The sequence below is a fragment of the Python bivittatus genome, unplaced genomic scaffold (assembly GCF_059951505.1).
Source record: "Python bivittatus isolate LINGU-HERP-01145 unplaced genomic scaffold, Pbiv_v1 ctg000020_np1212, whole genome shotgun sequence".
NCBI classification, from domain to species: domain Eukaryota; kingdom Metazoa; phylum Chordata; class Lepidosauria; order Squamata; family Pythonidae; genus Python; species Python bivittatus.
The window spans coordinates 73,288,793-73,316,543 of record NW_028277030.1 but is presented as its reverse complement, the minus strand read 5'-3'; the positions used below and the strand labels follow the sequence as shown (position 1 = coordinate 73,316,543).

Below are 27,751 nucleotides of genomic sequence, written 5' to 3'. Positions count from 1 at the left end.
TTTATGCAGTGTTTTAGTGGCATACTTTGGGTACTAATAATCTTGGTATGACTATACAATCAAATGTATTTTTATTTATTTGTTCATTCAAAATTGCTTTGGCCTAATGGACATTTAATCTAAGTTCACCTCATTTGTTCAAATATTCATTTACTAAAGCTCAGAAAATGTGATTATTTAAATGTCCTCAATTTGATGCCAACTCTTAGTGGCCATATAGATAGATTTTCTCTAGGATAATCTGTCCTCAGCCTGTCCCTTTGGGTCTTCCAGTGGTGCACTCATTGTCACTGTAACTGAGTCCATCCACCTTGTTGCCAGTCATCCTCTTCTTCTTTTTCCTTCCACCTTTCCTAGCATGAGAGCCTTCTCCAGAATGCTAGGTCTTCACATAAGGTATCCAAAGTAGGATAATGTGAGCCTGGTTATTTGGGTCTTGAGTGAGAACTCTGAGTTGATTAGTTTGATTATCCATTAGTTTGTTTTCTTAGTTATCTATGGTAATCTCAGGAGTCTTCTCCAATACCAAAGTTCAAAACTTCTATACAGTTTCTACCATGCTTCTTCAGAGCCCAGCTTTTACTTCCATGGAGTGTCATAAGCAAAACCACTGCCTGCATGATTCTGATCTTTGTAGATATAGACATATCATGGCATCTGAATATCTTTTCCAAAGCCTTCATTGCTATTTTACCAAGTGCTAGTCAGCAGCATATTTCTTGACTTGATATGATCAACACATTTGAAGGCCTTTCTATAATCAATAAAGCACATAGGGACTTCTTCCTGGTATTCTTTGACTTTCTCAATTATTCAGTATGCATCAGCAATAATGTCTCTTGTCCCTCAGCCTTTTCTAAAACCAGCCTGAACATCTGGTATCTCCCATTCCATACTGGGCTCTAATCTGTGTTGGACGATCCTAATCATTACTTTGCTAACATATGAAATTAAGGATATGCTATGATAGTTTGCCTACTCTTTTTTTTTAGTGTCAGTATATTGACTGATATCTTTCAATCCATTGGTCACTATGTCCAATGGATTTGCCTGCATAGTTTGGTTAGAACCTTTACAGGTTCTGTATATTGAATGTTTAAAAAACAGGGAGAAAGAGGCTGTTTTGAAAACTTCATATAAAGATGCTGGATTTGTCAGCAGGGAAATGAGAAGGGTTAGATTGAACCCCCTTTACATACTGTAAAGGCCACCACACTTTTAAAGACTTAGAAGAACTGGAACACATTCAAAGAAGAGCAGTGAGGATAACTGGGACAAGAAACTATTAAGGGAGAGATTGAAGGATCTGGGATTATCTTATTCCTTATTCTGCCTTTCTACTCCAGTAAGTCCTGAAGGATACTAACAGAACTTAAAACAACAATAACATAGCACAAAACTTAAAAACAACATAAATTAATTTACAGTGGGATTGATACTAAAATCATTCAAAAATTAATGAGAAGATGAGGGATGAATATATGAAGGAATGTTACATATAAGAAAGTTAGGACCTGTTCTCTATCACTCCAGAGAGCAGATCACAAAATAATGGATTTAGTTACAGGAAGACAGATTCTGATTGATTTTTTTTGTGTGCATGTGTGTGCCTTCAAGTCAATGCTGGTGACCATCTGGACCAATTCCTGCAGTTTTCTTGGCAAGATTTCAGAAGTGGTTTGCCATTGCCTTCTTCCCAGGGCTGAGACAGAGGTACTGGCCCAAGAGCACCTGGTGGCTTCATGCCTAAGGCAGGACTAGAACTCCCGGTCTCCCAGTTTCTAGCTGGTTCCCTCAACTACTACACCAAAATGGCTCTCTGACTGAATGTTAGGGGGAAAAAGAACCTTCCTAAAAGTAAGAAATGGTGGAACCAATTCCCAGAGATGTGGTGGGCTCCCTTTCATTGAATATGTTCAATTAGAGGATAGACACCCGTCAATAGACTCAATCCTAAATAATTTAGAATTACTTATTTATTCTGGAAATAAATTACAATATAAATAGTTGGAATTATTTTCACTAAATATGATGCAATCACTTTCACTAAGTGAAAGACTGAAATTAAATGGATAATGCTATTAGGTTCACAAGTCAAAGACCCAATTTAGGTGGGATGTGAGAGTTCTTTGAATGTAGGATTTATTTTTCTTAAACATAAACAAATTAAATCTTATGGGAGCTTGATTTGGATGAGAATAACCTTTCTCACTGATGATGTTTTTACTATTTGATTCATCCCCCAGGCAGGTATGATGTTCCTGCATGATGGAAAATTTTCATGTAACAATTTTGGTTCATTCCCCTCCCCCATAAAATATTCATTTCAGCTTTTTGATATTTATTTATTATTTATATATGTAATACTTATATATTCATAAATAAGTATTTTTATATTTATTTATAAATCTGTATAATTTGTATAGCTGTTCATCTCCCAGCAGTGACGCTAGGCAGCACACAAAGGATTAATAACAAGAGGAACTAAAACAATGCCATAATTTACAACATAAATTCATAATGGTTGTTGCTGTTTTAATTTTTAGTCCTTATGCCCCATGGTTTGTCTGAGTTTATTAATGAAGTGTAACCATTGTGGCTTTGATGTTGTATACCACTTGGATCTCTTGTACATGTAAGTTGGTTTAATTTAATTTAATTTTTTAAAATAATACCAATCTCCAGTTTCTCCCATTGGGCAAACATGTATCAATCACTTGAACTGCAATTGGATCATTCTTTTGGAGAATGAGCCAACAGTTATTGATAGGAGACTGTTCACACCCACACACACACACACACACACACACACAGATATATGCCAGGCAAACTCTGGCTGCTGTTTAATGTTACTGTTTCAAGATCAGTTCAAGTAGTCCCATTAGCCTCAAACAGCAAGGTTTTAAATTAAGTTGTAATATCTTAATGTCTTAAATAATGGCTAGCCTGACCTTGTGTAGGCCATGGCACTCCATGGCCTTCCTGTTTTTCTCATCCACCTCCCACATTGGATATTTTTCTCTAAGTGTGTATTTATTTCCTTGCCTTGCCTTCTATTGTTTTGATAAATCAGTTTTAGCAGTCTAGTATTGAGGAAGCAGGATGCTTGGAGTGAGTGTTTGCAGAGGCTTTCTTGTTAGAAGGAATACTATTCAGAGGAGAAAGAACATATTCTGAAAACAGGTGCCTGGGATTTCCCCACTTTCTTGGGAAATCAAGGCATCACAGACACTTGGCATCGTTCCTTCTGTCATTCCTGATCAATGCAAGCAATGGATCTTCTGCTCTCCTGCACAGTGGCATTTTTTTTTTTTTTTTTTTTGCCACAAGCCAACATGACAATGATGGGGATCACTGGATGGAATGCTGACTTTTGCATCTCTTCACTGGCTGGTTGGAAAAAAGGAGGGAGTGGTAGTCAATTTAAGAAGATTCTCCACAGCAAGAAGCTCTGGACACAGTTGGATGGTGGAAATACAATTGTAAGGGTTTGCAGTAGGAGAACAGTGGCTGTCGGGGGCCATGTGGAAATGATCTACATCTTTTTTCACAGATTTATTCATCTCTTGTACAGTACAGCACTTCAGAAGACGTTTCTATTTTTGTTGCCTTACAACTTTATCCAAAGTATTACTCTGTAAGCTATGAATACATACCTTACTTATAAATATACTTTTAAAATAAAATATAATTAGCTACTGTTCTGTGAGGTCTCAGCATATCTTAGAGGCCAGAGTTTGTCTCATGGTAGAATTATAAAGCAGAACATAAACAGATAAAGGAGTTGCGATATGTATAGAAAACATTCTTTTCACAAATAGTTTCTGCATGTATGGCTGCCCCAATAGCTCCGTGTGCTTAAGGAAGCTCTTGGGTATTAATTAAATATTCTTCCTTACCATAAACCTAGAAGAGACCAGTTTGGACAGAATTCTCATCTCTCCATTTGCAGAAGAGTGATTATAACTGCTAGCTTTACCGAAAAGCTGTAAAGATGTTAGAAAAGCTGAAATGTGATATCTGGTGGTGGTTATAACCATAGTAGTAAGTAGAAAAGTTGCCATTATAAACTCCCAGGATCATTCTCCAAACAGTAAGCACTACAGGGGTAGCAGTATTTTACGAAGCCTTTGATTTTCCTTGAATTAGGTCACATATGTGAGATATCATTTATTATTTACATATATACACAGGTTAAGTATAAGTGGAGGCACACAGCATTAATGTTGCCACTAATTTCTGCTTTTCTGTGGGTTACTACCAGAATAATCAGAGTCATGGGACTCTTAGAGAGAGAAATTCAGCTCTCAGTTTATCTCTTAGTTTCTCCCAAGCATACTTAAAGAATTTCCACTTCTTGCTTTTTTCCCTCTTATATGGAGTCATGGTTTATTCAATGAATGATACTTCCGTTCATCTATGCCTTCTTGGGCCATATTAGTGCTAGCAGTGTCTGGGGTATGGGTAGGGAATCAACACTGCATGCAGGTGCAAAAGGGTGGGATTTCCATCACATTGCCACAAATACCATCTTCACTTTTTTGACCTCCTACCCCTTAGGTACTACTGTTTAGCTCCCACTGAAGCTTATGCTAGTGGATATCAACAATTGTTCACCAGGTCTTCAACAATCTTGTCTCAGTATGAGCTACACTAAAAGTCTATTTTAAAAAAAGTGAAAGGGTCATTGGAAATCACAAAGGTCTATCAAGCCAACCCCCAAAGCAGCATATTTCCAATACTAGCCACTAGGCAATGCCATTGCTACTGGGGAAGGTAATATTCATTGTCACGTTCTGTTTGTGAGCTTCTAGGATGCATCTCATTCATCACTGCTTGACTAAGTGAGCCTTTGGCCATATTCAGCATTGTTCTTATGGTGGTGGTGGTGGTGGAGGAGGAGGAAGAGGAGGAGGAGGGGAAGAAGAAGGGCAATATAACCCTAAAATAACAATATATCACTCAACAATCCCACAGATCAATCTATACAATCCAGGGTATTGCTAACATTCCTTCATATCATTCATTAATGCAAAATATAAAAGCATTTATCAAAAGAAAATACTAATTTGACATATTCAGAACAGCCTTTGATGATGCTGTCGCACAAGGTACAGCATACAGAATTGGGGATCATGTGATGCAACCCTCAGAATGGAATGACTGAGACACAATGAAAAAAAAATTACTTAAGAGCCCTGCCACATCATAATCCAGTGGATGTACCAGCCATTCCCAACAGAGAATTCTGCATTGTTCTGACCAACTTTAGCTTACAAATAACTTCCAGTTGTTTATTAACATTTAGAAATGCCAAGCTGGAAGGTGGGGAATCAGCCTCTCCAGTCCAAGGGCCATGGGCAAGAAACTTTCTCTTCAATGCATATTCCTCCCACTGAAGAGATGTGGGAGAGGAAAAAGCCCTTTTCCAGGAGTTGCAGAGCATCTGGAGCCAGAATTTTGCATTTTGCATTACAGTTGGTACCAAACTTAAGAACCTCCAAACTTCCCTCACCAGCACACATGGCATGTTCTTTATGCCATGGATGAGGCTAATTGTTGTGATTGGCCTCCTAGACCCCCCACCTCAACGAACCATTACTAGCCTCCACTGGTTGTGTTTGTGTGTGTGTGTGTCATATGTCTATCATCTCTCTCTCTCTCCCCCTCCCTCCCTCCCTCCCTCTCTCTTCCCTTCAAGTCAGTGTTGACTCCTGACAGGTGCCTAGACTAGTCCCTGCAGTTTTCTTAGCAGCATTTTCAGAGATGGTTTGCCTTTGCCTTGTATGTATGAATATGTATTTGTTTGATAATATTAAATAAATAGTATTGGTTGCCTACATATTGGAGTTCTGCTAGAAGAGTGTCAGGGATTGGTACTCAGACAGCCAAACTGAAGACCACGGACCCAAAAGTTATATAAGTAAGATCAGATAATTGCCTTTCCAATTATTCCTAAAGTGTAGAGCTATCATATTTTCTGCCCTGTAAAAAATTAATTAAAGCTAATGTTCAGTGCATGGTTGAAGTATGACCTATATTAAATAGGAATAACTATGGCTTGCATTTCTGAAAAAGCCTAGTACTGTATAGATATGCTCCCTGACTTGACCAATCAAAAGATGTCTTTCTGTTGACATCAGGTCTCTAAGCCTGCCTAGGTAATATTAGAAGAGTTATAAGTTAGTTATGACTTATAACTAAGTAATATGACTTAGTCACAAAAACTAGTAGCATTGTCTGACCTGGCCTGGGCTCAGAAGGTATGCAGGGTCAATCCTGGTTAGTACTTAGATGAAGTGCCTCTGGGGAATTCCAGAGCTGTAGTCTAGATTAGGTAGTGAAAAGACATATCAGAAGAAGACGAGGACAAATCACTTCTGTACTGTTGCCCACCCAAAAATATGGGCTTGTCCCTGTAGTGAGGAGGAGTTGAGCTTAACATGAGGGAGACCTTATCTTTTTAATTATGACTCACCCCTTGGTCCCGAGCCCCCACCCCACCCCATTATGTACTACAATGACATATAGTTGGATGTAGGTCTTAATATCTTACAGATTTGCATAACAGTTTGTTCATTTATTTAAAGAATTTATCTTTTAGTATAATGATTTTGGACAGCTTACAACTCATGTAAGAACATTAATATATTATTCCTACAGAGAGCAAAAAAAGAGAGAGAGAAGTGTGCTTGGTTTATTTGACCTTAATAAAGTGATCTGTATGTCTCTGAGCATGAGTAAAATCTATTTATACAAAGGTCACAAATTCTTTTTTCTTTTTTTTAATGCCAGACAGTACTTTGCTCAGAGCAAAATGGCCTCCTGAATGATTCATCATGAACACAGGCAATAATTCACGATCATGTCATCTGCCATTCATGTTAGAATAGTCTGAGAGAGACCACAGTTCAACATCCTGACACAGAAGGCAAGGCTTGACGCTTTTCTATAAGCAGCCTTAAAATAAATATCTGCAATGGGGTGGAGTGTCAACTGGCTAAAGTTATCAGCTAATCAACTAATTAACTCAGGTTTAAATTGCATGTACACAAATGCATCCAAATAGTTAATACTGACATTAAAACTTTTGGTACATTGATGTTGGAGATGTATAATGGCAGCCATAGATGAAAAGCCAATTATATTAGAATTCATTTTACTCTCCCATGTTGCATTTCATGGAGAAATGTGAGTAAGTTGAACCATAAATCATGATTAACTGAGCTTTTCTACAAAACTGGCACTATCTGACAGAGCAGCAATGTGGATTGTGTCTGTCCTATTTTTTCTCCAATAATAAAAACATCTAAATTCTGTTTTATTAGTATTTAAATGGCCATTGTTTACAAACATATGGCAAAATTATTACTGCAAAGGGAAAAAATCACTCATGGTTTTGTTGCATATTATTTTATGATATTAATATTATTTCTCTGCAAACAAAGGACTCATTTCCATATCAGAGGAAGAGGAATAAATATTATTTGACAATCTGCACCTTAGAATTAATGGAAATAAAATAAAGACATGAAATACCCTTCAAGTACAATAACTATCATCGGCATCATAAAATAATAAATTACCAATGGAAGCTACATAAAATATGTTGCCACAGCTATCAGAGAAATCATTAAAATAATAAACTACAAGTCAGACAAATAATAACAACCAAAAAATGTTGCTGCACAGAGTGTTTTTGTTCTGAGTTCCAGATCACAATGCCATTTTTCAAGAATATTCTATTCCATTCCATCTCTTCCTCTCAACAGAGAGCTGGTTTTGTCTGGCTGCTGAACAAAGCTTGCAGGACCTTCCCCAATTTGTACAGTTACAAATGTTGGATTTCTGATGCTATTTAGAGCTTCCCCTTGGCATGAACAGGTTGAAGATATTTGATTAATATATCAAGTATTTGTACTTAAGGCCACATAAAATTCAGCATCCCTGTGTACTCATTATATAGAAGGAAATATTGCACAGGGTGAAAATACAGTGAGATGCGTGGTGTATAAATTTGATTAATAAAATATTTTTCAAGAACTCAAAACAACTTGAAGTTGGTGACAGCTGGTAGGACTGGTTGGGTGAAAGACAGGGCAGCAACAGGAGTTATAGAAAGAGATGCTAAGAGAGAACAGTTTATGGAGCCAGTTAAATCTAATTACTGATCCATCTTTCTTTCTGAAAACAAGGAAGGTTGCTTAAGCACAATGCAACTGCATAATATTTAACTAAGCAGAAGGATAATTTCTTCCCAATAGAGGTTCAAAAGAATTAGGTGCTGTTACTTCACTTTCTGCACTGAGATGAAATTTATGTGGCTTTCACCACTTCCCCAAACCTGAGATCAGGTTTTGCTATTGTTTTGTAAGCTGCATTAGGCACCTTCTGGAAGTGAAGAAAAAGCAAAATTAAAAAGCTAAAAATAAATAAAGTAAGTAAAACTCAGTCTTGGAAAGGTATTTGGAATAAGGTGGGGTAACCCAACATTAAAAAGCAATCTATTGAACTGTTCTTATCCAGCAACTGAGCAATGTAATTGCCAGAAAAATAAAATGTGCAAGTATCTGTAAGTGCATGCAGTAAAATAAGTCTGTGCCTTTACTGCTTCAGTCCCAAAACAAGAGAGAGAATCAGGGTAATTTGGGGTAGTTATTAATTCAGCCAAGGCAGAAAGGACTTTTGGTGCTTACATCTGCAAAATGACTTGGTGAAAAAAGCAGTAAGTGGGAATATTAGATTCAGTGTTTTGTCAAAATCTGTCCTCAGATCAGAACAATCCTTGTGACCAGGCTACCATCATTTTCGAATATCCTGGTCATAGAAAAATTAAGAAAGAACCATCTGTTTAGCCATACAGTCCTGTCATATTTCCCATATTTCATTCAAAGAACAAAGACATGGATGGATGGATGGATGGATGGATGGATGGATGGATGGATGGGCAGAATGAATATCAGACATATTTGCTGACTCCTTTAAGGTGCATTCATTTAACCTTGATTTTTTTTAGTGGCGATTAGCAAATAAAAGATTGGTTATGAGATAACAGTACAGGAAAATCAGCTGCTTGTGTTGTAAGCCTATATTCAGCAATATCTATCCTTTTAAATGCAAAGAGAATAAACAATTGGACTATGGGGAAATGAGGGTGATGGCTAGATTGTAAGTGTCCACCTTAAGATCAATCCATTTTGAACCTTCCTCAAGCCTTAGTGATGTATATGGACATATTGGTTCAGTTTTCTAGGCTTTCTACAGGATCAATGTACCATATCTGCCTAAAAGCTGTTTGATAAATGAGCTGATAGAATTCTGTCCGCAGCTGAGGATTGTTCACTAAATGCATTTTTATTTATTTATTTATTTATTTATTTATTTATTTATCAAATTTGTCACTGTCCATCTTGTTAAAAAATGACTCTGGGCAGTTTACAAAGAAGATAAAATCAATTAAAAATACAATATAAAAATAGTCCAGAATAAATAATAAATAAATATATATATTCCAAGAATTGATGTTAATTGGCAAGTAGCTCAGGGAGCATCATAAGGGGGCCAGCCATCCCCAGGATTGATTAAAACTCTTATTGCCCCACACAAGCTAGCAGAGCCAGGTCTTTAGTCCTTTCTGGAAAGCCGGGAGGGTAGGGGCCTGCTGCATCTCTGGGGAGAGAATATTCCAAAGGGCGAGGGCAATGACAGAGAAGGCTCTCCTCCTGGGCCCCGCCAACTGACATTCTCTCGCTGATGGGGTCCGTTACATGACCTCTCTGCCGGACCAGGTGGGACAGGTTGATGTGATGGGGTGAGATGGTCATTCAGGTAGCCTGGACCCATGCCATGTAGGGCTTTAAAGGTAATAACCAACACCTTGAATTGGACCCAGAAGAAAACTGGCACTCAATGCAGCTCCTCAGTAAAAGTGTTATATGTGCCATTCTTTGGGCGCCTAATATTGTCCACCCAGCCACATTCTGAAACGGCTGTAGCTTCCAATATTCTTCAAGGCTAGCCCCATGTAGAGTGCAATAGTCTAACCAAGAGATGACCAGGGCATGAGTGACTGACTGGAGAGCCTCCTGATCCAGGAAAGGGCGTAACTGGCGCACCACATGAAGTTGAGCAAAGGCCCTCTTGGCCACAACTGCCACCTGCTCCTTGAGCAGAATCATGAGTCCAGGAGGACCTCCCACTGCCCCAGACAGATGCCCCCCCCCCCAGCACCGGCTCTGTCTGGGGCAGTGCAACCCCATCCAAAACCAAGGATGGTAAATCCTTGGATACAGATGGAGGGGCCTCCAATCCACAGCCACTCCGTCTTACCAGGGTTAGACTGAAGCCTGTTGCACCCCATCCAGACCCCCACAGCCTCCAGGCACCACAAAAGGGTGGTCATGGCATCACTGAAGTCACTCAAGATGGAGATGTATAACTGGGTATCACCTGCATATTGATGATACCTCATCCCATGGTGGCGGATGATCTCACCCAGTGGTTTCATGTAGATGTTAAAAAGAAGTGGAGAGAGTACTGAACCCTGCGGTGCCCCACAATGGAGGGGCTGTGGGATGAACCTCTCACTCCCAATCAACACCGATTGGGATGCTCTTCTTCCATTTCTTAAAAACTGAATAGTCATCACCCCTTTAAGTAGAGGAGTAGCTCACCACAGAGAAGCATGTAGCTGGATGAACTATGACTGTGACTGGGGTCTAAATTATTGTACTCCACAATTTTATCATTTCAGACTTACACATGGGAGTGGGGAACAAATGACAAAAGGTGCATCCTAGTGTCCCTTTCTTCTGTACTTGCATTGAGTTATTGCACACAAACAAGTCACTATTCTTGTTCTGTCATTTTGATGAAATTGTGGCTTGCTGCAGATGCCTTTGGCTTCACATCCTATTTTATCCTATATATCAGTTTTCTTCAATACGGTGCTTTCAGCTGTGTTGGACTAAAATTCCCATGATCAACAACCAGCATGTCCTATGATCATGATGTTTGGGAATTGAGATAGTTGTTGTCCATCACATCTGAAGGATGCCAATTTTAGAAAACTGCTGTATACTAATAGAAAGTCATTTTAATAGGCAAAATAGCCTCATCCAGAAAAAAAAGGAAGGGGGTATAACCTGGCTGATGGACCCCACCCCACTAGAAAGAACTAAAAAGGTACAAACAACTCTGCAAGGGTTCAGTCTGTTTAGGTGCCATGTGGAATACCGAATAATTGTCAAGGCAATATTCCATACTGTAACATTTTGGTCTGCTGTACTTGTAGAATTGCTTTCAGCTTGAAGATTTAAATTTCTCACATATCAGGACTTTTGTCTTTATTTTCCTTTAGCAGAGGAAACGCAATTATCTGTTTCTCAAGTGTATCTTTCACCATTAAAGTTTTCTTTACACAATAGGATTGTGAACTGTATTTTACAAATATTCTTTAAAAATCAGTACACAGAGACCATTTTTCATGAAAGCATCCTTTACTCATATGAACTTAAATTGGCACCTTCTCCTTAGCCAGTTCATAATCTGGAGTTATGAGGGAGTTAAAGGGATTTGACAGAGCAACCTAACAGCAGGTTTTTAAGTATCCATCTATCATCATATTAAATATATTCACTTTTGCTCTGGACTAAAAATGTCTAATGTAAGACTTAACTTTTATTAATCTAGGCATGCTTGGAAATTCACTGAATTATCCCCTACTTCCAATAATTATTTTAAATAAGCTAAAGTGTATGTAATTGGCAGCCACATACCCTTTCAACACACATACACTCACATATATGCACATTTCTATTATTTCCCTATACCTATTTCAGAGTATAAATCTTTTGAAGTGGACTTGAAAACAAGGAGCTCCATATGCATAATCACAGGATAGATTAACCTGATAGATTTGGAGAAACTTGAGTACTTTTCATTTCTTATTAGTTCCTCTTTCTGAAAAGTTAATTGATTGCAATTGTCATCAGGACTATACTATTTGACCAAGCAGCTCTTTCGCTTAGTATCTTCTTTTCATGTGGATGAATGCTCTCAACTGTGTCTTACAAATCCTTAATATGGTTGCTGTTGTCTTTTTACATTAAGAAGCTAGAGTGCTTGCAGCTATCAGCTATCACTGATGTTGGGTCATGCCTAATAGGCCTCTGCAAATCAGGCAAAATCCAATCTGAATAATCAATTTGATCAGAAAACCTGATTTGAATTGGAAAAATCTATCCAATTTGATTTGAACATTCAGATAGAATTGTCAGGTTGGATTGCTTCCATTCAGATTTCCAAATCGATTTTTTTAAAAAGCCATTCTGTGCAGGTAAGCATCTAATTTGTCCAGATTGATTTGGAGGTATCCAATTCATTTTGACTTTCAAGTTTGATTAGTTGATTTTGTTTGGAAGTTTGATTGAATTGCCTTTGCAATTGAAGCCCCAGCTTTTTTTTGCAATACACTCAGTCACAAGAGATAGGGGTTTGACTGCTCAATCGTACCTGATGTTTCATTGATACCCCCACCCAATGCCCCTATCCTAACTAGTCCTGGAATTTGCATTTATAAGAAGATGCCTTCCATTACAACACCTGAATCTATACTAGGCATGTTCACACAGCTATTAAGCACTCAGTTGGGCATGATTGGCAGCACATCTGCAGAAAGTTAGGTGATTGGAATCACACAGCCATCACACATGATTTTTGAATGCATGAAGGGGATTGAGTGAACTACCCCATGTCCAGTGATTTCTTGTAAAACTTTGCAACTTAATTGATTTTAAAATCTTTGGGAAATCGCATTCCTGACCTGGATCTATGAATCCTAAATAATCTTTTTCAGATCTAAATATTTCAGTGATCAGCAGGGAAATTATGGGATTCTTCCTTCTCCCCATATGTACATTTAACCCAGGAGAACACACAGCATCAGATAAGGTATACTATACTCTGCAAAAGCTTATGCCCTAATAATAATCTTTATCTTTAAAGGGCCACATCAAATAACATTTTATTCCATTACTATGATTCCATAAGTGTTTGTTTACCTTACCCAGAAAACCACCTTTGAACAGAGTTATTTATATTCTGACATGATAGAAACAATTCAAAGTAGAGGCAGGGTTTAAGTTCTGTATCTGTAGTGAACCAACCAGCTTTGTACTTCTTTCCAAATGCCAAATTTCCAAATGGAATGCCCACATTTTAGAAGTAGCCATGAATCCAATCATGCATTTTTTGTAGTTTTACAGTGTGCAGAAATTGGACCCACTGAAGTTGGAAGGTATAAATGATAAATAATTGCATTAATAGGTTCAATTAATGCAATAGGTGATTGCATTAGTAAATGAATGCATCTTGCCTCTGTACACTTAATGTTTAATGAAATGTGAACTATTTTATACAAACACACACACACACACACACAGTTTGCCTGAGATAGGCCGCTCCCTGAAGACAGAGTCAAGTAAATGTGTTTATTTCATTTCAATTGAATCAGGGGGAAACCACAATTATAATGATTGAAAGAGAACCAATTGAATTATTCTTAAAATGTCATTGTTAGAAATAGTATATGGAAACAAAAGGTGACTATGTGCAACTTCACAAGCCATCAATAGACTTAGTTTGCTTAGGCCAGTCTTGTCCAAACTTGGCCACTTTAAGATGAGTGGACTTCAACTCCCAGAATTCCCCAGCCAGCATGGTTATGTAGTCATAGAATATTTCATTGGTTTAGGTCATGAGTAACCATTCCTTATGTCTGCCTAAGCCAGTGTTGTCCAAACTTGGCCACTTTAAGATGAGTGGACTTCAACTCCCATGGCTGGCTGGGGAATTCTGGAAGTTGAAGTCCACTCATCTTGAAGTGGCCAAGTTTGGACAACACTGGCTTAGGCAGACATAAGGAATGGTTACTCATGACCTAAACCAATGAAATATTCCATGACTACATAACCATGGATTACTCTTCAAAAGGCTTTTGAAATTTGTAAAAGTCATGTTGAGTATCTTATGACCAGGGCTTCTTCAATCTATCTGCAGTCACACATGCTTGTATATGTGTATATAGGCCTACATCTCTACATCTGTACTTGAGAATGAAGAAATTCAAGGATTCTGGAGCATAGGAAATACATGTCAGACCTCATGATAGGTGAGATACAGAGGGAAATCAGTTCAAGAACATGGATAGCACTTAATTGTCAAGAATGTGTCATCTTATCAAAAATAAGTAGAGAAAGGAAAAAAAAAAATAGTTGGAGATGGTCATCCATCTTGGACTGGCAGCTTGTCCCCTTAAGATACTGAATGGAGAACAAAGCAAGAAAGCCTGAGAGATGGAATTATGTCAGCTAATGACCATTGAAAGGTATTAGGGTAATAATTGACATTTATGCTATTCATACTCAGGAAAATAAGAGTTTCAGTGATGTATCAGGCTTTATCAGGGAAGAATGCAGCACTGAAGCAATATCAAGTAAAACAGAGTGAGGAAGGGACCTTGTTCCAGAGCCTGAGAAAACACTTTGTACTTATTTAAAATTATTGGAGTTTCTACAGGCTTCTGATCATGATTTCACAATGAGATAGTGACCTGCATATATTATGCAAATAAAATGAATTTATTTGTATAGATTTTCTTACTTTGCATTCATACTTTTTGGCCATTCTAGTCACAAGGAAGTGAATTCCCTTCCTCTTGAAGTTTGGAAATTTTGTTTAGCAATATCTCCCAAGTACTGAGATTTCAGCAGACGTTGCTCACTTTCTTAATATTGTCTTTAGAAACTTGCTCTTTTGGAGAAAAAGGGAGGAGTAGAAAATTGTAATTCTCAAGGAGTTTAGTTCCGCTTCAGTGCTTTTTCTGCCATTCTTTATAACCACAGCGTACTCACAACCTAGACAATGCTTCTTTGCAGATACAAGCATCATCCTCAATGGAGAAAAATAAACATCTTAAGGATGAGTAAAGGTAGATATAAATTGGCCTTTTTCATAAAAATGGAGTTGCTTTCCCAATGGCTTCCTGTTTTTTGAGCCAAAACAGTTAGCTCTACTCCTGCGAACTTAATTAAAAAAGGAAAAGAAAAAAGTTTGCATCTGTTAATAATCACACTGAGGGTGGAAAATAAATAAATAAAATCAAAGCAGTGATTAGGAATCTGAAGAGAATGCCTTGCACTCCTCCCCAGTATGGAAAATCATTAGCAGTGGAATCCTGCCATTTGCCCATCAGTGCCTAATTGTATTCACTTTAATTGAACAAAGTGAAGGAAGTGACATCACACGATGTTGGGAAGGATGAGCCTGGAAATCATATGCTTGGGTCCATCTGCCTGGCTGCATGCTTTAAAATACGAATTGAAACGCTTGGAGCTCATTCTGGGGAGATGATGATCCTATCCGTTTGACCTGGTTGACTAGAAGGGTCTCGCCTGCCCAAACTTTCGGAAGGGAAAAGGAGGAATGGCAACCGGGGAGTGTGAGCAAGCAAGGCTGCATTTGAGAGAATTATATTTCAGCTGATGGGAGGCTTACCTCGCTTCTGTGTGTCCTAAGCATCGGGTGCTTAGCAGCTGCAGTAATATCAATGGGCAATTGAAACAGACCCTCATTAGATTAGCGCTGAGCTTATTGCTTGTGCCAGTCTCATTATTATTGGTAAGTAAACTGGCAGATTGTCAGGATGCCTCATGGCAAGATGAGCTTTTGCAGCTTTTTGTTTGCGCTTATAATAAACAATGAAGTTAATGCAATCCCTTGGGCACAGCCACGTCTCAGATGTTTTTTGTGAGCAGCAATCAGCTTGCTGGAGTAAACAACTTCTTATTTTAAGAAGCAATATTAATTAATTAAAGCAGGAGGCATGAGGCTGGGAAAGAGAGAGAGAGAGAGAGCACCTGTTAATTATTTCCTGTCACCTGCCCCAGTGCAGCCCACCCGTCGGAAAATGCTTGGTTGTGTCTTCACTGAGCATTGCCTGTCAGATGAGCCAATTGTCAATTGGAGCTTGCAAGAGCTGACAACTTTTGACAGGGCACAACTAGACGTCACATCTCATTCCGATGTGTGTGTGTGTGCTTGTGCATATTGCTTTGATTGTCAGGACGACACCTGGTGATGACCCGAAGCACTTCCTTGCCTCTCAACTGCATACCCAGTTCACATTGAGTTAAACATGAACTATGGGCTCTACCAAATGACTAGCTGTTCTGTCACCCAAATCTTCTGATTTCACAGCTGAAAGGAAGCAGACTGAACAGACTGTTCTGATTATTTAAGTTGCTAGGATGCTACTGGAATTGATGTTTTTACTTCTCGGTGGGCTTGCACCCTTGCATAGATACTATAGGACTTGCTCTTCCTGGCCAGTAGCCATCAGCCTGGTTTCAGATATTGACCAGTAACTGAGTGCATGTTTCTACTCACTGAGTTTTGTACCAAACATCAAATCACTTCCACCTGAAAATACAGCTGCGGTAGATGTAAGTGAATTGCAGGAATGTTGTTGGCCCAGCATGGTGGAACACTTCCTGGAATGATAGTTCTGTATCTGGGGCCTTTTAACTAGACTGCAGTCTAGCTACAATGCTGGGAAGTCAGGAACTGAGAGATAGAATAAACCAAGTGTCCATCCAGTAACTGCATCAACTACTCTGTGTGTAGAACAGAACAAAATGCAGTCACTTCTATGGTGTGAATCACTACTGGCAGATGGAAGTTCTCCATTTGCCCAGAGCTTGTAACTGCAGCAGGAGGATGTCAGCATGATTATAAGCTTCCAGTGATGGTGAAGATTGATCAGTGGTCAGTCTCAGTTCACTTTGCAAGCAGATCTGAACTTTATTAACAAACAATTTAGTAGTGAGCCAAATGGGAGATGCTTTTGTGGGAATTTTCAGCTGAAAATTCAGATGAAAAGCTGAAGCACTCTCATTCCACAACAGATCTGGTGTGGATCATAGCAAAAAGAGTCCAAAGTATTCAACCAGTGGGGCCAAGTTTGAATGAAACTAGCTGGCAATCAGATAATTTGTGGTCATCTATATGAACTTCACCAGGCCTAATTTTCCTCAAATGGTCTTTATCTGGTCTTACTGGTTTTTAAGCAATAACATTTATCCTTCCTTTTCTCTCTGCTATACCTTGTGGGAAGATGGGGGAACTATGCAGTATCAAGAGCCTTTCTGAACAGCTTCTGCCAAATTCTGCATCTGGTTTCAACATTCAACGCAGCCTCTACAGCTGAAGGCTCCAATCCTATGGAAAGGGTTTCCAGAGTTTACAAGAGACTTTTGATGGGTTGGAAAAAGATCAGTGGAACCAATGCTGTTAAACAATCACATGACTCTTCTTTGCTTTGTATTTAAAGAAGAACTCAAGGGCCCTCAAAACAGACTCATACAGTATTCTATGGAGAGGTTAGAAAAGTGGGAGAAAGTATTTGGCTGCCAATTCAGTTTTTTTCTTTACTTAAATTCTCATATACAAGTTGACTATTTTATTCCCATATGTGCAGTAGTTTCCATATCAGGCTCCACACATTTATTGTAGATTTTTTTTAAAAGAGGGATGCAGGGATGAATATTTAAAGTAACTGTTTTAACCTTATTTTTCCCATTCTAATTCCTTCCTTCCCATTTCTACACCTGTTTGTAGACTTTCATAAGAATATGACAGGGCTGGCTAAAGTATATCAAATGAACCACAGAAAACAAGAAAGTAAATATGAGTGCAGCTAGATGCTGCTTCAATCACTACTTCTGGTGTTAAAATGGATATACATTAATTAATACATGCAATATCTGTTTATGTACGAGTCTGGATTTGCTTGATAGGGGTGTGGTGGATTTTTTTAGGGGGGGTGCTCTGGATCTCTGTGTTTAATAATGAGAAAACATCATAAATATCAAACTGGAATTGGGTAGTTATGAATTTTCATTGAACTCTGTCCTAACTTGTAATATTGGCTCACATTTTGATTGATTATGTGACATCAAGTTGGTGTCAACTCTTAGTGATGGATATATATAGATTTTCTGCAAGATAATCTGTCCTCAACCTGGCCCTTGTTCATACATTCATTTACTAAAGCACAGAAAATGTGATTAAGTGCCATCAAGTTGATGTCAACTCTTAGCGGCCATATATATGGAATTTGTCCAGGATAATCTGTCCTCAACCTGGCCTTCAGTTCTTCCAACACTGCACTCATTGAGATTATAACTGAGTCCATCTAACTTGCAGCTGGTCATCGTCTTCTCTTTCCTTTCACTTTTCCCAGCATTACAGCTTCTTCAGAGAGCTAAGTCTTTGCATAATGTGCCCAAAGTATGATAATTTGAGTCTGGTTATTTGTGCCTTGAGTGAGAAGTCTCGGTTGATTAGTTTGATGATCCATTTGTTTGTTTTCTTGGTTGATTGATTCACATACAGAATGGTTTAAGTATGTTGTTTTCTTTTCTGGAAATTATTCTCTAGATTTGCCTATCTTGCACCAGACCTACATCACTAAACCATGGCAGAGATATCTGGAAAATCAACTCTTTCATCCCTTCACTCCCAAGGTTAACGCACCTCAAAAGGAGGGAATAATTTATGCCACACTATAAAGAGAACTGGTCTTAAGTGTGATCTAAAACCAAGTGTGAATGTTCCAGTTGAAGTTTTAATCTAGTCATGTTCCCTTCCAGGACACTACATTCTGTTCTACCCTTCCCCTGACAGTTTGACCCTCTGCCCCCAAGAGTCAGCACTGTGATTACCATATATTTAGGACTCTTGTAATACTTTTGCTTCTTAATCTTTTTTACAGAAATATTATTGCAAGGAGTTTTGAAAACCATGGAATTATTGATAAAGAACAATATCTCTTGTTCTCTGTGATAAATATTACTTTAGCAATATAAATGTTCATGATACAATATTCATCAAAGAAAGACTGAGAATTCAGCATTATGCTCATACAGCTCAAAGCAATCAATGAGGTACCTGATCTGCCAGACACAGGCCCAGAACCTTGTTTAATTTTCCAAGATGAAGAAGAAGTGGGTAAAATTATGCCAAGAATTAAGCCCAGAAGAAATTCATATACTAAACCAGATAATTATAAATATGAGCAATATCCCTGACTCACTGTATTTTGGACCTTTGATGTTCCTGGTTTTGTTACACATTCACTGAGTTACTATGGTAAATTTCCCTTTAGCTTTGCTCACCTAACCAAAGGGGCTGGAGGAAACTGGGGTGTGAATGGGAATCACAGAGAGTAGCAGAAATAAACCAGAAAAGTTTAAGATGCCTCTTGGCTTGCTTGAGCACATCATATATATCAATTAGCTCTCCAGGCACCCTTGGATGTACAGGAGTCTCATCTTTTCAAGACTTGCCCTCAATAGTCAGAATGGGACAGACTAATCTGATAGATAACTGGGAACCGATGACTCTGCCTTATAGGGAAGGGTTGAATAAGATGGCTAGCTAGCTAGCTAGCTAGCTAGCTATTTATATATAAAAACTGATAGCAGCCGAGGATCATAAACAACAAACAACGATCAATCTATCATAAAATATCATAAACTCAATCTCCTGCAAAGTTCTCTTGTGCAAATCTTGATAAAATGAATGGAAGCTGGAAAAGAGCACTTCCCAGCACTTTGAATCAAGGGAAGAAACAGTGCCTCGATCCTCAAAATAAAAAGGAACTGAGGGCCGGTACAGAAGGCATTGATAGCCCTTCCAGTCACGGATAGTTTTCAAACATCACCTTTCTGCATTCTCTCATTTTATGCATTCCAAATATTAGTATATATTTGCCTAAACACCATTCTGATAATCTCTTTGCTCTCCTTAAAATTAATCTCTTTCTTAGTGTATACAGAACATCTCAACAGCCACTGAGGAATGAGCATATCATGGTGTGCGCTAATAACATTACTCCTAATCAACTCATTGCTTCCTTGTACACCCTTCATCTACTTGTCCTGCCAGAGTCTCATTTCCAGATTATTAAGTGGACAGCCAGGAAACCACAAGTGTAATTAGAATAGGGTGATTTATTAAATGAGCTGACCAAATGACAGGACGTTTTTTTTTTTTTTTTTTGACAAATTCATTTCTTCACAGTCTTGACTCTTGCAATTGCTCCTTATATAAATATCAAATCTTTAGTTATTCTTCAACCACATCAGAAGTGCCTAAGGAAAAAATATAGAGAAGAGATATGAATAAAAATACTTCCTTTAAATGTCTTAGAAGCTGTTTGAAATATTTTATGCCTGAGTGAAGATTTGTATGTAATCTCAAGGAACACCTCGCAGGTTCACAGATTCAGTCATCTGCTAGGCTTTCTTATTGATAATATTCAATCCACTGAATGTATCATAAATATTATTAATGGTTTTTCCTATGTCTGGTTCCTGAAACAATGTATACAATATCAAAGTCAATAGCAAATAAGCCTTCCTATTCTACCCCACAAATAAGAAATCAGTTAAAAATTATTCTTTCAGTAAAAGTAATATGATTACTGATTTGTGTGTGTGTCTATGCACCTTCAAGTCAGTCTTGATTCCTGGCAACTACCTGGACTAGTCCCTGCAGATTTCTTGGCAACATTTTTGGAAGTGGATTGCCTTTACCTTCTTCTTAGGGCTAAGAGAGAGTGCCTGGCCCAACATCACCCAGCTGGCTTCATGCGTAAGGCAGGACTAGGATCCACAGTCTCCTGGTTTCCAGCCTGGTGCCTTAACCTCTACACCAAACTGGCTTTCACGATCATTGATACTGCATTGATAAAATGATAGTTCTGGAAACCAGGAGATACTCTTAGATTAAAATATTGGTGAGCAGCATTATATCTGGCAAAAAAGGCATGGCACTATTGCATGAAGCTCTGGGTACTCTTAAGGAATTATGACACAAGGCTTTGGGAATAAAGGTACGGCTATGCCATCTATGAAGTAGGATGATTAGTAAAAATTGCATTTCAGGTGATTTATTTAAAAATTCTGATGGTATTTAAGACTCACTTAATATAAAGGCTTGCCAAAATCCAGCATTCCCCAATTTCATGCCTTTGAAAGGTGTTGGGTTACAATTCTCAACATTCCCAACCACATGGTTTTGGTTAGTGCTGCCTAGAAATTTGGGGAGGTGGAGTCCTAACAACCTTAAGCGCACTAGAATGTGAGATGCTGTTACTCATCATAGTTTTGCCTCTCCTTTCCATCATATCAACTATTCAGGCCACCGTGGCAGTTTTGGTAGTGTCAGTGGGAAATTGAAGATTGTTTTAGTGGCCCAAGTTTCCTTTACACAATCTAAAATAGACCATGTTGAAACCTTGAAAAACATGTTTGATTGGTTCTGTAATAGTAAAGTCTTTTAAAAAATCGAACTTCACTCCTGATAACCTCATGGGCATGTCTATGTAATTTTCTTGACAACCAGTAGGGAAATGGTTTGCACTACCATAGCTTGCAGCCCTAGTATTTCCTGCTAACCTCCCATCCAAATATTAACCAAACACATTCCTGCTTAGTTTCTGAGCCCAAACAAGGTCAGTCAGTCAAGGCCACCTCCCAAGGTTCTACTGACTTGAAATTCTACTATACAGTGAGATGCATTAATTTGTGAAAGAAATACAAAGATGACTTGAAAGGTTAATTAATTAGCTAACGACTATAGATAGAAAAACAGAAGATCATTATTCCAAGTCTATCTGTACCTGAAGTTTGACAGAATTTATCAGGAAAGATGTTAGCCTCAAGCACACATTTAGACTAAGGAGGACAAGCAACCAACTTTGTTATGGGAACTGGCAGTCTGCCAGTGACAGGCATATATTTAACATGAAGCATCAAGGAATTCAAGTGTAATATTTCTTTCTATTCATAAAAGTATAATTAGGTTTCATTTTCAAAGCTGCTCTTTAAAGAACTTTATATTTGTCAGGACAAAGGGCTGCTGTGTTTTTCACACTGTGCTGCTGTTAACCCAAGGAGCTTTTTGCAAAAGGTCCCCTTGCTATGGAAGATGAAGCTCAGTGGGTACACCAGATACCCCAAATGCTGCCCTGGTCTTTAGTTGCATGGTCTTAATCCCAGAAAAGTCAATGGATCTTAACCAGATGAGTATACTTGGTGATGCATGCTAGCAAGCCAGTGAAGCTGAATGTTTAAACACAAGCTAATTTAACTATATTAACTACTGTCATCTATAGTTAATTTAACAAATAATAAAGGGGATTATGAGATGTCATGGTTCAGGTTTGCAGTATTTGAGAGGATCTGATATGAATACAATCAACTTTAATTTTTTAAAAAGTGCACATCGCTGGTGGTGAGTCCTAGTAAGTGTAGAGGAAAGAAAGGTTGGTTCATTTGACAGTTCCCATTTAGAACATATGTGGTAAAATAAGTAATGTAAAATTGCCTGAAAGCACTATCTTTGCATATATTTTATATTAGTGGACATCAGGCAACAATCTTTCAATATCCACTTTAAAATGCTGAATAAGTAAAAAAAATTGCTTAGTTTCAGCTTTAAAAGATGTTGCTTTTGCTTAAGCCCACATTGCATTGAATTTAGTGGTTTATGCAAAAAGGGATCTGCTCTTTGAGACCAATTCATTATTCTAACAGCAATCACTTTGCCCATTGATCCCAATCCAGAAAGGCTCTTCAGGTAAAACAAGCAAATTGAGAAAAATTGAATTTTCAGCCAATGATAAAGATCAGCTCTATATAAGATCATGGAGTTTCAGATAAATGCACTGGCACCCTATTTCACAATTGACTATTTTCTATCTTCAACTAGCCAAAGCATCACACTGAAGTGATTTATGATTTAGTATACTTTTATACCACCCACTCTAAAAAGTTGACCCTTTTTTGAAATGAAGTTACACTGGATGGAATGAAGTTCAAAGGAAGAGATTGCTACTTTCCCAAAGCTTTCAACAGAAAACTTTAAAGGCAGAAATGGATCACTCCTTTTTATAAAGAGCATAGAAAGATGACTCAGATGGGTAGTATTTCTAGTACTGCAAAACTTACTTTCTGTGTGCCACCTCACCTTCTTTATTTTACTCTCACTTCTACTGAAACAAAGATAAAGAAGTGATTCCCAAATGGAAGAGTTGTCTAAGAAACAAGAATGGATCTACAATATCTGCAAAACATGATGACGGTGAAGGCTGTATGAAATTAGAGAGAAAACAGTATATGAACTTCAGATTCTCCACCGTAATATTAGAATAAGACAGATGTGGGATCACCTTTCCTCTAACTTCACAGCAACTGAGTACAGAGTGATGAGGACAGAGGCCCTATTCTTACTCACATAGAAGATGGCTCAACACCCCTAACCCAGTAACAGATGTTGGTGACCTCAGCAACTTCAACTGAAGTATGGCTAGTATTCAGCAGCCCTGTGCAATCACAACTCTTTCTTCTAACTCAACCAGCAACTTCTGTACCATCTAACATTTAAGAATATTTTTCAACACTTGGATCAGTACTTAGTTGTGCCAAAAGCTAATCTTCTAGTTGAGTGATTCTGCAGCATATAACTAATTACTTCTTTCAGAAATGTTTGTGTTTTCTGTTTCCTTGCCCACTTTAGGACATCTACAATATTATTACATTGCAAACTCAACCAAATTCATTGTCAGAAAGTTAATGGTACCAAAAACAGATATCACTCTCCATTAAAGAAAGAAGCTGGAACAGATTCAGAAGACATCTACCAGGGTAGGAAGGAATCCAAAAACCAAACTCTATGAGTAACAGTTAAAGGAGCTTGTCATGTTTGGTTTCTGGATTCCTTTCTTCTGAAGAGAAGACTGAAAGGACATAGGATAGCAATCCACAAATATATAAAAAAAGCTGACATGAGCAAGAGGGACAGTTCTGTTCCAACTGAAACTAAAACCAATGGATTGAAAGTAATGAAATGTGATTTATACTGAGTATTAGGAAGAATTTCCTGACAGAGTTATGAAGCAGTGGAAGAGTCTGCCTAGAACTGTGGTGGACTCCCCCCACTCTGGAGGTTTTCAAGTGGGGGTTGCATAGCCACCTATGGGGAACAATTTAGTGAATTCCTGCACTAAGCAGCAGCTTGGAGTAGATATTTAAAAGGTCCCTTCCAACTCAGGTAGCCTATATTATGAATCTGCATTTTTATACTCACGATCATTATATGATTAAGTGAGCATTTGACTTACTCAGCCTGTTTCAGGTTTTGTAAGTGGATTTTGTTCAGTATTTTGTTCAGTATTCTTGTGAATATGACTCTTAATATTCAAGAATTCATTTCTGACCTGCAGTATTGTAACATTTTGTATTTTGAACAGAACAATAGATGCAACCAACGAAGTTTGAGCTTCTCAGACCGAAAACAGCACCACCAAGACTATCAATATAAACAATAGGTAGACACTGCTTGGCCACTCCTCCTCCAGTAGCAAATGACAGAACTGTTTCCTTGAACATTCAAAGACTCCTGAGAGATTGAAGATTGGATGCTTATTAAATGTAAGGAACTCTGGGTGCCCTTAAATGTTGAATCAAATGACCCTGAGATATGTCCCAGGAGCATCTTCAGGAGGATGGTCAAAAAAGTCAAGAAGGCAACTGCAACTGTGTGATCAAAGCCCCACTGATTTTCACATATGTTGCATGTTATACCTGTTAAAGGTGTAGGGTTTCAACTGTGAAATCCCAATCTCCATTTTGATTTTTATGACCCTTTCCATGGAGATACCCCTGATATGCCTAATCAGATTAGTTGGTGTAAAAGAGCATAGAGATGACCTTAGCATGGATGAACTGTTAAGGGAGGTGAAACAGCAACTTAGTCCTTGGAAGAAAGAGCGGGGTGAGAAAGAAAGTCAAAATAACACCACCTTGATTCTGTTTGGTATAAGATGGGGCAGGCACAAACTCTGATAGGCTTTCAACAAGGCCAATGATCAAGGTTCATAGGAATTTTAACTTTAAGCAGGTGGAGGCACAATGTGGGCAAAACTGTTTTTACTCTTGATATGTTGTTGTTACATAAAGTTCTCTGGGTGGCTTGCAATATTTAAAAACACAATGTACAAAAGAAAATCAAAAGCAGTTTAATATTTAATTTTCGCATCCCAGGGAGAAAAATAGCACTCTGTATATCAGTAACACCGAGGAAAAGGTCTATTGGAAGCACTAGTAGTAAAATCCAATTATTGCCTAATGCTATAGAAACTGTTAAACGAGTATAAATGCACTAAATGACTGTTCCAGAATTCCATTCTCATGGCCAGAGATGGGGCAAACAATCTACAGAGCTTTGGCATTGCTATTACCATTTCCTGGCTAAGTAACTAAGAAAGGAAGAAAAAGAGAAAACAACCATCTATATTGGGGAAAGAAAGTGTTCCTGATCTCTTAGGGTATTTTCACATCCCCAGAGCTGGGGGGAAAGGGTATCAAAACTTTTCTGCACATTTCTCCTAAATGCATAGTTATGGTAATTAGCTATCTTAAGTAATAATATATTTCAGTTTAGCTCTGACCCATATATTCTTTCCAAGCTTTGTATGTATGTATGTATATATATATATATATATATATATATATATATATATATATATATACGTATGGGAAACAAACTCCAAGCAATGGACATGATTCTCACTTTACTGCTTTCTACTTCTTGGAAGAAACTGTAGTATTTCCAATGGCAGATATGTGATGAAGGAGATTAACTGTGGAAAAAGAAGGCATGAGCACAATGTAAATATGCTTAATTGTCATTATTACTTGGAAAATAGGCTTTTGATTCCCAGAAAAGCATAGGATTTCAAGAAAATCTGACAAGACTAAACTGAGAATGTTTTAATCATAGACTTCTTCCATTTATGATGCAGGCGAGGGAAAGACGCCCTTAGTTACAAACAAATCATTTTCCTTGAAACAGAGTTTTCAAGGAAAATAACATTTTGACCAGTTCTGGTAGTTATTTTCTTACTCTTCAGTCTTGAAACTTCAAATTATCTTCAAGGAAGAGTAGCTTGGTATATCATTATATAAAGAGTACATCACCATATTGTACGTGTCACTTTTCTCGAGAGGATACAAAAGAAGAAAAAAAGAGCACATCAACATGAATTTGGAGAGATTCCACGTATCTGTTGGAGATTATTTTTAAATACAATCCCAGATGTGTGTTTACTTCCTGTTCTGTTACATGCGAGCTAAACCTTAAATTATTGCAGGCTCTCTGAAGTCAGACGGATTTAATCTTTACAAATGGACAATAATTATAGGAAGTATTTAAGGCCATTGATTTAAAAATGGAGGAAATAAATAGCAAGTGTTTGATTGCAAGCAGCACATGTTCAGAGGCCATTTGCATTATTTCATAGTAAGACTTTGTAGGCAGCATCTACCTTAGTAAGAAAAATGACCTTGATGTTCATGATGCAAGCATCTTGCAACCAATCTGCCCATTAGTTTGCACCTATGACAGGCTTGCAAATGAAGCAAAACTGGAAGAAATGTGCATCCTCAGAGATCACATTTTCACTTTGTAATGCTGATGCTTTCAAATCTGCTTAGCTCGCTTCTCTTTGCCCCCTGTGGCCTTTTCTCCTTCCTAATGCAATCTGTTTCATTTGCAATAAATAAGGATGGATTAATACTATAATTAGCAAGAAAATGTAACCTGAGATTTAGACAGCCTACTCTTTTTTAACAGCACCGTTTAGTAAAACAGGTCTTTGGTATGACTGGGGATCCCATCTGCTCCAATGGTATTGAAGGACTAGATCTGTTTGTGACTCTATACCTATGGAATCTCTCCAACAGACAGTTGCTTGAAAAGAGCAGAGAAGTACCTGTGGGCAACTAACAGTAATTTTGGCATTTCACACTTACAAGGAATAGTTGGGTTAAAGTTTCTGTTAAATTAAATCTCTCCAATGCTAATCATTTATTCTTCCTTTCTTTTTCTTTTTTTTAACCACAGAAGGAATCGAAAGTGGACCTAAGGAGAGAAGATGAGGAAGCTGCTTGGAACAGAGAGAAAAGAATTGCTTTTCAGAGTGTCAGAGAAGTGTGTAGAGTTACTGCTGATGGAAAGTATGAAAAGTGATGTTTTGTGGAATGTTGTAATGAAAGCAGATGAGAAAAACTGCGTGCAAAGGAATGATTCATGCAAAAGATGATGAGCAAAAGATACCATATTGGTTATTATTATTATTGTTGTTGTTGTTGTTGTTGTTGTTGTTATTATAAATTTATTGGCTGCTGAACTCCAGTGGACCCTGGGTAGCTGGTAGCTGCAGGGTGAGTCAAAATCTGCAAATTGGTGGGCACAGCACTGCAATCAAAGCTCCATCCCTTTTGTATGCGTATAAACATCACACACATGAAAAAAAGAGACAAGGTTTTGGCTGCAATACTCCCCTGTCTACTTGCAGATTCTGGCACAGCTCCCTCCTCCCCAACAGACTCCCATGTTTTGTACAATGTGTAGAGAGAGAAAAACATAGCTGCAAAGTAGGAAATGGTTAAGATTAAAAGAAATAGAGAAAATGTACAGGAATATGAATGGAAATAAAATATTGTTTTGGAAGTGGGCGAAAGGAGCTAAAGAAGGGGCCTCTAGAAGAGTAAATTACATTAAGAACAAAAGTCATAAAATGATTTGGAAAAAAAAACTTTTGAAGAAAAGCTGGAAGGAGCAT

At 38.0% G+C, this 27,751-nt stretch overlaps 1 long non-coding RNA gene across 1 annotated transcript in view; it reads left to right on the top strand.

Moving 5' to 3' along the window:
• The window catches only part of LOC148217094 (uncharacterized), a 116,715-nt gene extending 89,227 nt beyond the window's left edge, over positions 1-27,488 (top strand). The window contains exons 6-7 of the long non-coding RNA XR_015796326.1: positions 24,377-24,557; positions 27,031-27,488. This is a non-coding gene — a long non-coding RNA (uncharacterized LOC148217094). The remainder of the gene's footprint in view (positions 1-24,376; positions 24,558-27,030) is intronic.
• The last annotated feature ends 263 nt before the right edge of the window (positions 27,489-27,751 follow it).